Source organism: Octopus bimaculoides, chromosome 12 (assembly GCF_046866305.1).
Source record: "Octopus bimaculoides isolate indiv1 chromosome 12, ASM4686630v1, whole genome shotgun sequence".
Taxonomy (NCBI): Eukaryota; Metazoa; Mollusca; class Cephalopoda; order Octopoda; family Octopodidae; genus Octopus; species Octopus bimaculoides.
In genome coordinates this window covers 16884979-16897478 of record NC_142939.1, presented here as the reverse complement: position 1 = coordinate 16897478, position 12500 = coordinate 16884979, and positions in this window count along the sequence as shown.

The following is a 12500-nucleotide window of genomic DNA, read 5'->3' as shown; positions in this document are numbered from 1 at the left end:
CTATCTGTGTGTGTGTGTGTGTGTGTGTGTGTGTGTGTGTGTGTGTGTGCGTGTGCGGGCGTGTGCCCCCCCCCCCCCCCCCCTCAAACACACACAAAGACGATGTCGGCTGCATTTGAACTCGGAACGTAAGGATGAACCAAAACAATGATGATAATAATAACAATAATAATAATAATAATAATAATAATAATGATAATAATGATAATAATAATAATAATAATAATAATAATAATAATAATAATAATAATTTTGGCCCGGATAGACTACAAGAAGGCTTCTGATATCCCTCCTCACAGCTGGATAAAGGGATGCTTGGAGATATTCAAATATTAACCTGTAATCGGGGGAGTTTTTATCTCACACGATGAAACTCTGGAAAACGACATTAATTATCAATACTGACACGACAAATATAAATGCTGGATATCTCAATATTAATTGTAGAATCTTTCAAGGAGACCCACTATCTCTTGCTATTCTACTTAGCTTTGTTGACTGTACGGAAGCTCCTGAATGAAACAAACTGTGCATACAGGCTGTATGGAAAGAAAACAAATCATCTTCTCTATAATGATGACTTGAAACTGATTGTAAAATAATGATCAAACGCAAGCAATCCTACACAGAATCAAACAAATTAGTAATAGCATCAAAATGGAATTTAAGCTTGACAAATGCGCTAAGGCTACATTTACCAAAGGAATACTATCAAACACATGCAACAAAACTTTAGATAGGGTCATCGGAATAAAAGAATTAGAACCTCAGGGTGGTTATAAGTATCTAGGAGTATGTGAAAGAGATGGGATTAAATGCTCAGTAATGAGAGAAAAGATATAGAAGGAGTGCTACTAAAGAGTAAGAACCATTCTGAAAACCGAGCCGAATGCCAGAAACCAAATTGAGGCCATAGATACACAGGCCATGCCTTTAATCACATACAGCTTCAATATTGTTAACTGGTCCCTTTCTGAGATCAATAAAGTTGATTTCAAAAACATTAAAGCTGATAACAATGCATCGTATGCACCATCCAAAAACAGAGACAGACCGAATAAACGTCCCGAGAAAAGAAGACTATCCAGGGTTAATATCACGTTGTCAAGAGAAGTTCTTGCGGTTCTTAACCTTTATATTCAGGTGCACATATCTCGGCTCAAACAAAACTTTATTAATCGAAATAAACACCATCAGAATCAACACACTCTTGCCAACGCGAAACAAGTTTATTTATGCCAGTAGCGCAAAAATCCTGCGTTCTGGTGGCGATGAAGTCGTTGAAGGCGTGTTTAGCATCGTCTTGTTTTTTTTTATTAAGGTCACTGCCTGGAATCGAACTCAGGCATATGGCGTAGTGGTTAAGAGCGCGGGCTACTAACCCCCAAGATTCCGAGTTCGATTCCAAGCAGTGACCTGAATAAAACAAATAATAACAACAACAACAGCAACAACAAGAATATTAATAACAACATCGAAAAATACCTTAGGAATGAGAACCCAGGTTCGAAACTTTCCCAAGACAGCTGATGAAGGCCAGAGGGTATATCAGCCGAAACGTTGTGTTAACAACAAACGAGCTGAGGACAAATATCCTTCAAATGTAAATAATGTAAATATTATAAATAATGTACATAATTCCTTATCTCTTAAATATAGAACTGTATTTTATCAAGAGATATACCATTCTGCATATCGACAGATTTTATTCTATTATGTCCAACGAGTTACCGCAAAATGATTTATTTTTGTATAAGGGAAATAACCCTGCAAATGAACCATTCTTATTTATTTCCCTTTAATTCTATCTGCACACTGGCAAGTTAGGAATGCATTTTACATCGAGTCTAAACATATTTTATTTCTTTTATTTCTTTTACATGTTTCAGTCATTTGACTGTGGCCATGCTGGAGCACCGCATTAAAGAGTTTAAGCTGAAGAAATTAACCTCAAGGCTTATTCTCTGTAAGCCTAGTACTTATTCTGTCGGACTCTATAACCGAACCGCTAGTTATGGGGACATAAACTCACCAACATCGGTTGTCAAGCGATGATGAGGGCGGGGTCATACACAGCCACAAAGACACACACACATAAATACACACACACACACACACACACGCACACACACACACACACACACACAGACACACACACACACACACACACACACATATGTGTGTGTGTGTGTGTGTGTGTGTATAAGTATGACGGGCTTCTTTCAGTTTCTGTCCACCAAATTCACTCACAAGGCTCTGGTCGGTTCACGGCTATAGCAGAAGATACTTACCCAAAAGTCTTCTCGATTAAGCGCAAGTTCTCCGAACGCCATCATAGCATTACTTCGTTCTGCCGTTCTTGTTTTCAGTCCAGCTAAGTGTCCAGACACCATCCTCACAAAAGTAGCAATCTACTCAGGCGGGGAAACCAGTTTAGTCGCCGACTACCCAACCATAGAACAGGTAGAACAGGTAAAAGCAGGTCTCATCAGTTTGTGATGAGATCAGTGATCTGGTTCTATGCAGTCTATATCTTTTAATATTGATCGATTTGTAACACCGAAACAAGGTTACAATAATTTTACGATTGTTTAATCAACTATATCGACAGGAGTAAGTAAAGAGTAAAAACCCACTTCGGTCATGAATGACCATGGGATTGCAGCTAGAAAGTTCCCCTCCGAGGCAAAGTCCGGACAAGGTTGTTTATGGAAGACCAGCAGCAGCCGATGCTTACCAGCCTCCCCTCCCCATGCCACCGATGTTCTCCAAGGAAACGTCAAAGGCCGATAATACAGCTTGGCACCAGTGACGTCGCAATTCATTTCTATAGATGAGCAACGTGAAACTGGAGCAAAGTGAAGTAAAGTGTTTTGCTCAAGAACACAACATACAGCTCGATCTGGGAATGGAACTCACTACCTCATGATTGTGAGTCCGACACTCTAATCACTGAGCCAGCCCGGGATGACAGTACTATGACTGAAGTGAAATTCGAATACAGAACGTAAAGTCATCACTAAAGGCTATATAGCATTTATATAAATGTATCTATCGATCTATCTTTCTAGCTCTCTATCTATCTATCTATCTATCTATCTATCTATCTATCTATCTATCTATCTATCTATCTATAAAGGAAAACTATAATTGTTACTAAATATGACTATGGTGTTACAACACCGTAGTCATATTTAATATGTTTGTGTGTGTGTGTGTGTGAGTGTACACACACACACACATATATAGGGCTTTCCTATAAGTAGGTTATCTCCCTTGGCTAGACGGCGCTCCATGTAGACAATTAAACTTCCGCAGACTATCTACGCTATTGTTATTGTTTTACGTCTTATCATGGATATAAAGCAATTCGATTATTCAGCTATCGAAATACTTACTGTGCCTGAGTTAAAAGAAATATTTAAGATTATATGGACAGTATGTTACTGGAAGAAAGGCGGACTTGATTGAAAGGTTGAAAGGTATAACTATTCTGTCGATATGTCAACAAAGTAAATTCATCGGACGATATTTCAGACAGGAATAAGCAGAAGTATTGCCTGATCCCAATCTGCTTTCAGCATAGCTTTCAGCATAGCTTTCAGCAACCATTCACTGATTTGGCCATGAGCATGATGTGTAGAAGAGGAAGGGACAGTCACACTATAAAGTCTAATAATTAGAGGAATATTAGATTCAATGCTGTAAATTTATTATTTAATCAAACAAACACACACACACACACACACACACACACACACACACACACACACACACACACATATATATATATATATATATATATATATATATATATATACACACACAAAAATAAGAGGAATGACCAGCAAAAGTGCCGAATCGGCATCTATTTCTAGCATATAGGAGTCCACTTTTGCTGGTCATTCCTCTTATTTTTGTATGTAATATAATTTTAATCTTCGGATTTTTTTAATATGCTAGACCACTGGTTCTAATTGATTAATATCAATTTCTACCCTTATTAATAAATATATATATATGTATATAAAGAAAAATATCATAGCTAGGCTTACTCGAAATTCCCACATTCATTCAGGACATTAACAACAATTTCAATGTATTTATTATTTGAATGCAAAATTCTTTATTAAAAATACCTGTACATCAACACAACAATTATTAGATTAAACATTCGTGTTTAGCCCGGCGTACACCACCTGAATTTGTTTCTCTCTTGAATTTTAACATGTTCTAATCTGTTAATGAGGAGATAAATCAAAGAGACATTTCACTCATCTACTAACTGCGTATATGATCATGCACTTACTGATATTTTTAATACTTTGTTTGGAAAAACGGATGGCAAGGGGTGATCTTTCGATGGTTCATTACAATTGACGAAATGCTGGGAACACATTTGGCTATTTGCAGTGTAAACAAAGTCTTTCCTCACAAGTCTCGATCTCTGAAGCCAAATATGACGAATAGCTACATTTGCAGGATATCTGTGTAGGGAAATAACTTTGCCGTCTACATTCTTCCCTCTATAGTGGCTGCATATACAGCAGTATTTGCGTGATTTCTTTGGAAACATATTAACCGGTTAGTACAGTATGTGAGTCGTCTGCGGAAGTTAAAGCAAGTCACTGAGCATGCGTACATGTCATACGGGAGAGTTCCAATCAGGGGTGGATAACAACCTTATAGGAACCCCCTATATATGTGGATCTGTATCTATCTATCTATGTCTGTCTGTCTGTCTGTCTGTCTGTCTGTATGTATGTCTATCTAATCTGCGTAAAGCGAAACGAATGACGTTTAATTGGATAAGGGACCTCTACTTGCTGTCTTCCTGGTGGCTTGATTTGTTAGAGTGAGCTGGTAAATATTCTCCAGTTCCCATTTCTTTGTCTTGAAGTGGAGGAATGTTTTGTATAATATGGGAAAACGATGAGATATTCATTCAAGGCTGGACCGACTTTGAACATAGGTCTGCTCGTCCTAAGGAACAACGATGGCAAAAAGAAGTGGAAAAAAATTAAGAAAAAGAAAGGGAGAAAGAAAAAGAAGATACTAACAATCTCAACAGCAACAACTAAAGAACAATAACAAGCTTGACATTTTATAGGAGTGGGTTTGTCAATTACATCGACCCCATTGCTCAACTGGAAGTTATTTTATCGAGACCGAAATACTGGAAAGCAAAGTTGACCTCGTCGGGATTTGAACTCAGAATAGAAAACCGGGGGGGGGGGGGGGGATCGCCACTAAGCATTTCGTCCGGTGTGCTAACGATCCTGCCAGATCGCAGCCTTTATCTAAAAATTAAAAAAATTCTAGTTGATCTCCTTTACACACTGGTGTTCAAATTGACTTAGTAGTGCGTGATATAACAAGTAAAAACAAGCGCCCCATGCAAAGCCATCACTAGAAGACCTTGAGGCTAATTACGTACTAAGTTGCGTCTAATTAATTTTACTGCTCCACTGTAGAACAAAACAAATCCAATAAGGAATTTATGCTCAAGATTAAATAATAGTGAACGTTTATCTGCGTCAATAACTACGTGTAAATTGTGTTTGTTCAATCATATTCAAATGGAATTGATAGGCAGGTCTGTATCAAGGGAATGACTTTTAAGATGAAATTACTGTAAATAATATAATTCTATCTAGAAGTAAATTCTTTAGTCATGCTCTGAGGCTTACTGTTGCTTTGATAGGCTGTAGAGGTTTGGAATGGTTGTTAATTATATTGAGTATATTTCAAAAATCTATATTTCAAACGTACTTATTATATTAGCAGTGGACATAATAGTAACAAATTTGTTTGATTATCAACAAAAACAGATTAGTTTTACGCTTGATTCATTGGGAACATTTTAAAGTAAATACGGCAAACTGGTTACTTTAGACTGAATAAAAACAAAAAAATATACACTTAACATTTAGGATACAAACTACGCAATGTTGTGGAAGGCAAAGGCGTTGTTATGTAGTCAAGAAGTCCGTTTAGCAAGCACGTCAAGCAATGGAGAGGACAAACCACACACACACACCCTGGTTTTCCACGCAGTTTCCGTCTGCCAAATACACTCCCAAGAAGGCGGGTGAGTATATCAGCCGAAACGTTGTGTTAACAACAAACAAGATGAGGACAAATATCCGTCGAATGTAAATAATGTAAATGATGTACATAATTCCTCATCTCTTAAATACAGAACTGTAATACAGACTACCTTCCGAATCGAGTGTGGTTTGAAAACACATTCGTTGTAAATCAGAAGCTATTTTCCAAAAGCAATTGTCATATTTACGTTCAAATTTGTTGGAACGTTTAAAGAATAAATATACAAGTCATCGTTTTGATTCTCGCTGTTCATTGTGCATATGACGATTTATCTTTGGTTGGTAGATATAAGAACACATCAGAGAACAGTTTGCTTCATGAAATACAAAAACAGCTTCAAATTTCTCGCTAGATTCATTTTTCCGTGGTGTGTTTCTAGCTGACGAGTCACAACGATGTCGAAACATCGGGTGTCCCAGATTTCTCTTTAAGCCGATGAATCGAAACTCACATTCGTCGTAAAGGAGCTGTTTCCTCTGTAATTAAACACAAACAGCGATTAGCTTATTCACGTTCGAATCTGCCAGAATGTATTAGTAATATATATATATATATATATATATATATATATATAAGTCATCGTAGAAAAACGCAGTTCCTGTTAAACCACAACAAATACACGTAAAAAGGCTACATTCAGTCGCAAGGCCAGGAAGTCTAGGGGAGTGGATAAATCGATTACATTGATCCCAGTGTTTAACTGGCACTTATTTTATCAACCCCGGATGAAAGGCAAAGTCGACGGAATTTGAACTCAGAACGTAAAGGCAGCCGAAATGCTGCTAAGCATTTTGTCCGGCGTTTTAACGGTTCTGCAAGTTCACCACCTTCTGTATCTATATCCACTTGTGCAAATTACGTTTCAGATTTTGAAATGAATTAAATAAAATAAAACGAAATAGGATTAAATAAAATAATGGTGGAGGACATTTCTGTCTACAGCTAAGTGTTAAATATGACATCGGCTTCTTCGATATCTTGTTGTTGTTGTTGTTGTTGTTGTTGTTGCTGTTGTTGTTGTTGTTATTGTTGTAGTCATTGCTGCTTTTAGTGCTTATCGTTTGATTGCTTTCTTTTCTACTTCGACTGTCACATATCAATTTCTCCTACTTCCCTACTTAATCTTATTAATCATTATCATCATCATCATCATCATCATCATCATCATCGTCGTCGTCGTCGTTACCGTCAATCATCAACTTCATCATCAATCATCATTGTCGTCGTCGTCATCATCATCATCATCATCATCGTCATCCTCCTCCTCCTTCTCCACCTCCTCCTCCTCCACCTCCTCTTCCTTCTCCACCTCCTCCTCCACCTCCTCCTCCTCCTCCTCCTCCTCCTCCTCCTCCTCCTCCTCGACATTTTGTATATATCTTTGGTCCTTTCGTCACTTACATTACCTATTCCTCCACCTTGCCTTGTCCTCTTCCTTCTCCTCATGATAATGATGAAGATGATGATGATGATGATGATGATGATGATGATGATGATGATGAAGGTAATCATGATCATCCTCACCACCACCACTACCACCACCACCACAACCATCACAACCATCATCATCATCATTAAAATTACGACCTACTCCATACACGGTATCAGAATGTAGCAACAATGTCAAACGAAGAACACAAGAACAATTACAAAGGCATCATCATTAGCGACAACAACAACAACAACAACAACAACAACAACAACAACAACAACAACGACAACAACAACAACATTTTCGGTTGTTTTCAATTTGAATCACAAGACCAAGAGACAGTGTCAAGTGATAACAGATACAACGAAATCAAACAGCAACAAAACCAACTTCACCAGCAGCAGTAGCAACAGCAGCTGTATTATTATTATTATTATTATTATTATTATTATTAGTAGTAGTAGTAGTAGTAGTAGTAGTAGTAGTAGTAGTAGTAGTGGTAGTAGTAGTAGTAGTAGTCGTAGCAGCAACGACTAGAGTGGCGAAGATTATGATAAACAAATAAAAAGGTAGAGAAAAAAAAAACAAGACTAGCAAAAAAAAAAAAAAAAAAGAGAAATGTGAGACAAGGAAGAAAAACAAGAAAAAATATATATATATATTTTTTTCTAAATGATTGCTTTGCAAAGACAAGACGGTGACCACTTCTCTTGATGGATTGTTTATCCGTTGAAAGTAATCTTTTAAGAAAAGCAAACTGAATGTCAGAAAATAATATCAACAACCGTAAGACAATAACAACAACAGCAATAACCACAGCAGAGCAGTCGCAACAGGGGCAACGATTTATTTATATTTAATGATAAGGCATCTTTACATATTTTTTTTTTTTTTTTTGTACATTCAGAGTAGATTCGAACGTGAATATCTGATTGCCGTTATTTGCTATTGGAAAACATTTCAAGGAAGATGTTTTACGACAACGCATAACAATAGCGATCACATATTCGCATTTGAATCTGCCCTGAACGTATAAAGAATGAAGAGTTAACGTTATTGTTTGGGTTTTCGTTCTTCTCTCTGTATCCCATGAATTATTGTCTGTTTAGCAGACATCAGTACGCATCAACAAATAATTTGTTTGTTGATTCCTGTATACTAGAGCTCGTTCTCTTGTCAGATTCATAGGTGTAGCCTTGTCTGAGGAGAGACACAAAATGGTCGAAACACTGTTGTCTCAAAGTCCCCTTACACCGATGAATCACGTATTATGAACAAATGAACATCTTCTAAATCAGGGGTTCTCAACATTTTTTTCATCTCTGGACCCCTTTGATTACTATTTTACGATATGGAAGCGCTAAGTAGTGCTGTGTATAAATGCAATGTTATTACCATTTTGAATATGTCAGTGGCACATTCGGACTCGTAAATAAGCCATTGGCTGTGTTTTGTCACAGAGAATAGAATATTTCTCGTTGTACACCATTTGTCTACATTGAGAAATTTTCTCCATGACAAAACACAGCCGATGGATTATTTACGAGTCCGAACGTGCCACTGACATATTCGAAATGATAATTAAAAAAATAAATAATAATTTCTCTTAACTGTTGAAAGGTCGGTTAGAAATCGAATCAATGTTGAAAGAATTGACAATCATCTGTGGGAGATTCAGAGTACATTGTGCCAGTAGATACCGAAGGGAGTCGTTGACGCCTGGATCAGGCAATCATTCTCTTCGGACGTGGACGATATTGAAAAACCTTAAAGCAGATGTAAAAGGCAACTCATTGGTTCAGCGATTTCAATATTTTCGGTCACATATACAATTTGACTTCTCACCATCACTTCATTGCCTCGTTATTTTCGATCATGCATAACATTAAGAACATCTCGCGATACAATTGTGACCAATCAATGTCTATTATCCCACCTGCTTTCTTCTATCATTATAAAAAGTAAGGATTTTTCTATTCACATAAGATTTTGTCACAGGTCACCTGACTCCTTGTCAGTTGGTTCGGCGACAAAAACAATAAATTTCACATTCTATCTCTTACATTTCTTTCAAGCAGTCTCTCACTACTCAGAAGGGAACTTTCACACTAGCATATCTTGTCATTGATTTGATACTTCAAAATCATTTGTCTTCCGGTTGTATTCTTCTGATGGCAGACACACTTACATAATTTTACGTACATTGCTTCATGGACACACACTTACGTGACTATGAAAAACACCCACTCGCAGACAAACACCCTGAATAGAACGCGCTTACATGCATATAACTATTCACGAAAACACACACAGATTGTACAAACGGAATATTCTTGTACAGACGCAGATCGATCATGATAAATTATTGTTTAAAAATATTATCTATTACTATAATTTCTCCACAGGCATTTATGTGAATTCGTGAACTCCGACACTATTTCAACTTTTACATTCAGAAGAGCTTTTCCATCTTTCAAGATGAACTTGTATACGACTTCACATAATTTTCTCATTACATAATTAATTGCTGCTATTTTTATGATGTATTGAATTGTATTCATGAATATTTGAATTACATTCCTTTTTGTTACATCGCTATTCATGTGTTATTACTGTCTGCATCCGATGCGATCGACTTACTACTATTGAAAGAGTCACTTGACCATCTTAAATTTTATCAAATACTTCATGTCTTTCTCTTAAATAATACAAATATAATTTATACACATAACGAGGAGGTTAAAAGTTGAGGCCGGTCATAGAGTGACTGTTGGTTTCGCAGCTATAAAACGCTTAGCAGTATAGGCGACACGTTAGACACAAATGGCTGAAGACGCCTTTCTAATATATATATATATATATATATACATATATATATATATATATATATATATATATATATATATATATATATATATATATATATATATATATATATATATATATATATATATACATAGGGCGGGTAAAATTCCCGAGATCCTCAAATCGTACTTATTTTATCGACTTCCGAAGGAAGAAAGGCAAAATCGACCTCAACGGAAATTGAGCTCAGAATATAAAAAAAACGGACGAGATTCCCTCTAAGCATATCGCCCGGCGTGCTAACGATTCTATCAGCTCGCCCTATTACTTACGCCCTACTAAAATAATCGGTGGGGTTTGTGCCCACACTTTGGGAAAAATCTAGATGGAATATCATGCGGAATATCAGTGTGCCGCATGTCGATCAGCTATCTATTCGATCAGCTATCTATTCAATCACCTATCCATTAAATCAGCTATCTGTACTCCGTAGGGCGACTCGAGTGGGCTGACCAAGGCTAAATACTAACAACAGTAATGACAAAAGATGTGGAGGCATATTGGCCCAGTGGTTAGGGCAGCGGACTCGCGGTCATAAGATCGCAGTTTCGATTCCCAGACCAGGCGTTGTGAGTGTTTATTGAACGAAAACACCTAAAGCTCCACGAGGCTCCGGCAGGGGCTTGTGGCGAACCCTGCTGTACTCTTTCACCACAACTTTCTCTCACTCTTACTTCTTGTTTCTGTTGTGCCTGTAATTCAAAAGGCCAGCTTTGTCACACTGTGTCACGCTAAATATCCCCGAGAACTACGTTAAGGGTACACGTGTCTGTGGAGTGCTCAGCCACTTGCATGTTAATTTAACGAGCAGGCTGTTCCGTTGATCGGATTAACTGGAACCCTCAACGGAGTGCCAACAACAATAATGACAAAAACAAGATATCCAGCAATCTCATCTAGTGCTATATACATGCAAATGAAGTGAAAAAAAGCAAGTTATATCGGAATTTATTGAGTGTTTAATATTTGACCACCACTCAATGTTTTTTTTTTCTTTTACCGTCTCTCTCTACTTTATACTCTTATTAGTGGTACGGCTCTTTATGTACTGAGCTGAAATTCCGCCGAAACCAGCTTTATCTTTCATTATTTCGGAGTCGATAGATTAATCACTAATTGAAAACTGTTACTTCCTAACATTTGTGGCTTTCTACCAAAACTCGAAACCAATACCAGTGACGGAAGCTTGGAGCGGTTGATACTTCTCTCCTGTAGTGCTTTCTTACTTCTACCACTAAGTATACACACACACACACACACACATAGACATACGCACACACACCTACAGATCTACCTACTCCCCACATACATGTTTACCTTAGCAACCTGACTGCAGGCCAAGATGTGGCTGAAGAGAATTAAGACACATTAATATCAGAAATGCAATGTCAAAGAAAGGCCAACACTAAAAATAATATTTATGGTTAGTGAGATTTATCAGTTTCTCATAACGCTATCATAGAATTCCATGTTGGAGAATAAACCGGCATAATACATTCCTTTTATATACTTAAACCCTTAAGAAGATTTCAACGAAGGATTTAATGGAGCTCTCACTAGTTACAGTGAAGCAGCGAATTGGCTCAGGTGATGATAGATAGTCACAGCTAGGTGAACTGACAGGCCAACCTAAAACAAAGCAAAAAAGATTAAAAAAGCAAAAATGAAAAACGAAAATAATAGGCGCATGCGTAGCTGTGTGGCTGTGTGGTTGTGTGATAAGAAAGATGCTTCCCAACCACACGGTCTCGAGTTCATTCCACTGCGTGGCACCTTGGCTTAGTGTCGTCTACGCTATAGCCCCAGGAGCTCGTTGTGTACAAACACACACACACACGCGTATATATTATTAGATAATAAATCGTATGGCATACACCTGGTAGCTTACCCGTAAAGCATGTCTACTTTCTCAGAGTTCGTTGGGTATTTGAAAAACGAGAGACGGAAGAGGGAAGACACAGGAATGGTTATTAATCACTAGAGTTGTTTCGACCCATCCTACATCGACCCCTCACGGGTGGGATACTTAACAACTGGTATAGGATTATCCTACGTTGTAGATGTATCTCATCAGGTGATTACATGATCTAGT